Source organism: Ambystoma mexicanum, chromosome 12 (assembly GCF_040938575.1).
Source record: "Ambystoma mexicanum isolate Mex_15411 chromosome 12, UKY_AmexF1_1, whole genome shotgun sequence".
Taxonomy (NCBI): domain Eukaryota; kingdom Metazoa; phylum Chordata; class Amphibia; order Caudata; family Ambystomatidae; genus Ambystoma; species Ambystoma mexicanum.
In genome coordinates, this window is record NC_090936.1 from 465,537,881 (window position 1) to 465,543,880 (window position 6,000).

A 6,000-nucleotide genomic window follows, 5' to 3' on the forward strand; every position below is an offset into this window, starting at 1 on the left:
AGGGGGTGGGGGGCAGAGGGAGTGGTGGCACATTAAATAAGGGTAACAGGCCAAACTGGTTTAAATGTACCAATATTTTAAAAAGCTGGTTAAAAGAATGTGGCATTGAGCATGTTCAGAGTAGGGTTAAGATGATACAAATTGAGCATCAAGTTAATATACATCCTAAAAACTCAACTCACGTTCAACAGTTGCAAAAAGGCACTATGCACTCAGCAAGAGACTGCATTATGTTAATTCAAGCAGACATCACTCCCAGCACAGCTTCAAATAATAGGCAGTCAAAAAGAGTTTAACAGAATAGATATCACTCATTGCTGTTTCAAATGATAGTCAAGGAGAGTCTGTTCAACAGATGAAACATCACATAATGGAGCGAGTACTTGGTGGAAAGGAGGCATCTGCTCCCTTGGTTCTTCAGCAGTGATTGCAGGAATCTCCCGTTGCCTCTATAGAAATGTTTACAGTTTTCAGTTTCTAGATGTACATCACAGTGGGGGTTGGTGAATTTTTAATTGGGTGGGGGGGTGGGGGGGGGTAAATATTTCTCCAAAATATGCTCGCGCCACCAAGCATAGAGAGGGAGCCTGAACCAATCACAGAATTTTTTTTAAAATAATGGCTCAAAATGGTACAAATTGGACAAAAAGTCAAACAGTTTGCAATTGGTTTTGTAGGCTAACTCATGAAAAAATTAAAATCGAGGCAAGTTAGCGATAGTGCACAGGAGTATTTACCAACACATTTTAATGATGTCTTTGCCCACACATATGCCATTATAAAAACATTTTCATGCTGATTGTACCCATATATACCAGTATTCCCATATAAGAACATACTAATGTTTGCTTTGCACATAATGCCAGTAAGATACTTTAAGGAAACAGGTCCACGCTTGTTTTCCCAATATATCTATGCAAGAACATACTCCAGTTGACTTTAACATCAAAAGTGCCATTTAACAGTATGAAAATATGTCCAAAGTGGCTGCATCGAAATGCACTCTAGCCACGTAATAACATTTATCATGCTTGCTTTATCAAAGATGCCCAGTATAAAATGTCATGCCACAGTAAAAAGTGGCTAGATTGACTGCAACAAAATGCCGGTCTAGCCACAGAATAACACTGGTCATGCTTCCTTTATCAAAGATGCCCAATACAAAATGTAATGCCATAGTAAGAAATGGCTAGATTTGCTGCATTAAAATGCCAGTCTACATACATAACAACACACATCATGCTTGCTTTATCAAAGATGCCCAATACATAATGGCATACCACAATAAGAAATGGCTGGACTAGTTACACCAAAATGCCAGTCTAGCCACGTAATACTTCTCGTGCTGTGCTGCCTTTATCAAAGATGCCCAATACAAAATGTCATACCACAGTACGAAATGGATAGACAGGCTTCATTAAAATGCCAGTCTAACTGCATAATAACACTTATCATGCTTGCTTTAGCATAGACGCCAATACAAAATGCCATGCCTGCCCCCTATGCAGGGCTTTAAGTGGGGTAAGAAATCGAGGGGGAGCCCTCATTTGGGGGCGTGGCTTGTGGGAGGGGCGTGGCCTAGAAAGTACGCAAATCATAGGGTATACACACAAATATATATACACATGTTATATATTTGTGTGCGTATCTTACTATGGTTTGTGTACTATGCAAGTCATCTTTTCTAAATATAGAAATATGTAACATATTTCGACGTTTATAAAAGATGGCTTGCAAAGTACACAAACCATAGTAAGGTACGCCCACAAATATATAACATTTATATATAATTGTGTGCATACTCTACGGTTTGACTAGTTTTCAGGCCATCTTTTTTAAACATTTCGGGTTTATAAAAGATGGCTTTGAAAGTACACAATTCAAGCCATCTTTTATAAAGCTTTGACTACGGACAAAATTGTCCGTCGGCAAAGCTTTATAAAAGATGGCTTGAAATGTGTACTTTCAAAGCCATCTTTTATAAACCTCGAAATATGTCGAGGAATCCCCAGGTTCGCCGAGGGTTACAGACACCTCGGCGACCTGGGGAAACAAAGGGACAGTAACTCCCTCTGGTGACCTCTCGCGTGAGGGGTCACCAGACGCAGTTACTATGACTGACGGAAGTGGCAGCCAGTCACAGCGTCGCTGTGGCTGGCTGCCATTTACGTCAGCTTGCCTGACTTCATTGCAGGCGCATCTCCCGTCGCAGCTGCGACGTGATAATGCATCCCGCGATTCCCGCCAATGTTGCTGTAGGACGGGGGCCCCGGCTCAGTCCCACTTTTTGGAGACTGCCGGGGCCCGGCCCCGGCAGGCCCGGCCCACTTCAAGCACTGCCCCTATGCCCCAGCACCTCGCACACACAATCAAAGTGAGTCATGTTATTTTTTTTTACCAGGCATCTGTCTTAGATGCCCTGTAGAAAAATGCTGTGTTTGTCCCCTGGGACCCCAGGTGCCTTAGAATCATACAATGTGATTATGTGTGCATATGAGGCCCTGGGGGTACAGGCGTCCACATGGTATTTTTTACTGGGCATCTATCATGACTTCCCTGGACCCTCAGTGCCTCACACAGGGAGCTCATTTTGGCTAAATGGGAGTAGGGCTGTGCAACAACAGCATTTTTAAAAGGGGTTGTTGCACAACCCGCCTCCCCCACCAGTCAAAATGAGCTCCCGGCCCAGCACAAGCACACACACACATTCACACACAGCATGCACTTGCTTATTCACCCATAATCATACACACCCTCATTACACACAGCACAAGCATACATGCATACATACACATTCAAATGAATGTACCATGTGCCCTGGTCCTGAAGTTTCCTCCCAGTCCTCCAGGACCTGCATAGTACAAACAGGAACCACGCAGCAAAGAGCACTTCCTGGTTCTTGCACTTGTGCGCAAGAGCCGGAGCGTGGATGAAGCACCCCGCTCCATTTGTATGGGCGGGAATATGCAGGAGTGCCCCCTCACACACACAAACATGCAGTTCCTCAGCTAACATCCCCAGTGGACCATGCAAGTCAGGGGAAGCAAAATGCCACTGGCTTTGCATTTAAACTGGGCTGGCTCCTCGATAATGCGTGAGGGTGCCAGTGTGTTGGCGCACCCTCGCTCATCGGGGACGAGCAGTCACTGGTACACACTCATATGAATACATGCAGAGGGCCATTGTGAATGGAGATGAAATACTGTTGAATTTGAAGTTATACACATGAACTGCACTATTGGTAACAGTGATTTTGGGAAAATGTAGGGATCTACAGACATTTCCTACAGTATAAGGGTTGCTCAGCGGGTAGAGTGACTGTTGCTGAGATATTTAAGACTGGCTGTTAATCTTATGACTTTTTGCAATCCCTTATAAAAAGAATAGGTGCTTATAATGTGTTTGAACAGGAGATGGGTTGGGCAGGTTGCTTGGTTATATTCAGGGCAGCAGCGGGGAGGTGGGGGGCGGGGGGTTCTGCCCCTGTAGTGAAAATCAATAGGTGGCACCCTTGAGCCCACAGTTTAGTTTCCTAATAACTGCTGCCAGCAAAATAGAAGCATGTATTTGTGATTAAGCAATTTGACAAGCATATAACATCTTTAGAAATATACCCTGTTTTAAAACACAAAGGAAGGGACACACAAATCCCAGAGTATTTGTTTGATAGTCAAACAAAAAAACTAAGCACCGTTTAAAGGAAACTAGTGGATGTAAGTTTAAGGAGAGTGTTTCAGTTTGAAAATGTCTTTTTTTCTATTAAAGTGTAAACTGCACATTTGGAAAACAATAGTGAGCCCTGCATGCAGGTAGCCTGCTTTTAACAGTGATGGACCCCACCCTAGTAACATTCATGGCCCCTTGATTCCTGTGGCGTGCCCTTCAGATCCAAAGAACACAGCCTAAGCAAACAAAGAGCCTGCAACTGTGCAAATGACAGCTGCGTGATAGTGCATCTATAATGCTCGTGGAAAAAAGGGGGGAGCGAGACAGTCATTAGAGGGGGTAAAGCAGCACATAGTGGCCCAATTGCCCCCATTCCCCGCCCCCCCCCCCCCTCTATAGGGATGCCTATGCTTTTGTGAAGGCATGGGAAAGGAATTTGCCAGGCACTGCCATAGTGCTATTAACTGCCTATCGATGGTAGCAGCTGCAAAATGGGGTGAGTAACTTTGCATATCATAGTAGTGCCTGGTAAATGCCTAATACTTACATACAAGTCAAAACCGTTGGCTTTGTCACTGCTGTCTTTTAACAGGACCTCAGTGAAGGGCACGCATAGTGCAAATATAGTGGCTGAAGGCAGACCTGATTAAGACATTTTTATTACACCAGTAGTCCGTTTACAGCTCCAATTAAGTTATTAACTCTCAGGGGACTGCTTTGAAAAAACACTGGCAGGCAAAACGTTTGATGGTAAGGCATGAGAAAGCGAGCTCAACGAGATCTCAGGAGGATGTGTTTTGAGCAGGGATAGGTGGGACCTGGGTGGAAATAGCCATTGGGATTAGCATAGCCATGGGCAGTCAATGGGTGGCTAAATAACCAAACAGCGCTGTCCCTCCTAATGTGCCATTTCTCCCTAGTTGTACTCTAATAGTTTCGGCTTATACCTAATAGCCAAAACTAATAATGTGTCTGTTGCAAATTGGCAATGTCTTGACACACAATGGGTGTTTCAATGAAAAAGAATGGCACAAAAACACTCCCTTAAAAAACTCGGCACCTGCTTGCAATGTGCCCACCCTTACCCTTCACCTATTTTTCACCTTTGCTTGAGTAAGTTTGATATTGAAAATGATCCTCCTGTGATTATGCCTGGCAAAAATGCCCCCCCTCTCCAAAAACGTCTTTCGGGTGGTGCTGAACAGAGCCGCTGGAGCCGTGCCCCGTGTTCTCAGCACGCAGCATGGAGGTGGTGTGGGGCATACACACACCTGCACGAGGGTCACAATGAGCCACTCTGAAAGAAATAGGGGGTTGACTATAAGGATAGGGTGCCTATGAAATGAAACTCACCCTCACACCCCTCTCCCCTAGCACAAGGACTCCCCTCCCCTCCCTCATCGCATTGCCCCGTACCTGTATATCACCGCTGCTCCCTTCAAACCAGTTCCTCCTTGGCTGGCAACCAAGCGAACCTCAGGCAACAGTGCGCAGTGGGTACTGGAACTGAACGCTCCTGCCCGGACAAGTGGCTGCAGAAAGACCAGCGCTCTTTGGAAACCGAACTACAACCCCTACAGGCACCGAGCTGGTGAAAATGCTGCAAGAACGCACCGGGCATGCCGGGAGTTGTAGTCCGGTAGTCATTGTCTTTTACCTGTTGAAGGTGGAGCTGTTTAAGCCACCCTCCAATGAGGCGAGGTTGCATTAACGCGGAAAAGGAGGGCGGGCGGGAGTGGATGGAAAGATGCGAGGGAGCTGGAAGGAAGAGGGTGGAACAGCTGCACGGGTGGGAGGAGAGGGGGCTGCGGGGGGCGGGGGCAGAAGGTTCCGACCTTCAGTGTTAGCGGCCAATGTGGGTTATTTGGCATTGAGCTAATACAACCAATGCTTGACCTTTGCAATTTGAAGTTATTAGAGTCGGGGAAATATTTTGGAGGACTACGACCCGAAAAGTGTAATATTTTAACTCCGGACATAAACAAAAGCAAGTGGTTTATGCTGGTCCTTCGCAAGAGAAGGAGCATAAAGTGGAGTTGGGGGGGGGGTGGGAAGGCGGAGTAAGGGGGGCGGGGGAGGCGTGGATGCTTGCAATGGCATTAAAGCATTTAATTATTCACGAAAAAGGCTTCGATATATTGATCGTCCCAAACACACAAAACAACTAGTGATTTTACAGCATCTAGATGTATATTTAGTGGAATTGCTCCCTGCATAGAACACGTTTCCCAGTGTGTACAAAGTCTGCTGAAAGGGCGCGATGCATCCCGCCCCATTACTAATGATATGATATGATATGATATTTTATTTGTATCTCGCTCGTACACAAGTGTT

General features: G+C 45.5%; 1 protein-coding gene across 1 annotated transcript in view; it reads right to left on the bottom strand.

Moving 5' to 3' along the window:
* The window catches only part of TBXAS1 (thromboxane A synthase 1), a 548,307-nt gene extending 543,081 nt beyond the window's left edge, over window positions 1-5,226 (bottom strand). The window contains exon 1 of the mRNA XM_069628729.1: window positions 5,083-5,226. The gene's annotated coding sequence lies outside the window, so the exon portion shown is untranslated. The remainder of the gene's footprint in view (window positions 1-5,082) is intronic.
* Between the last annotated feature and the right edge of the window lie 774 nt (window positions 5,227-6,000).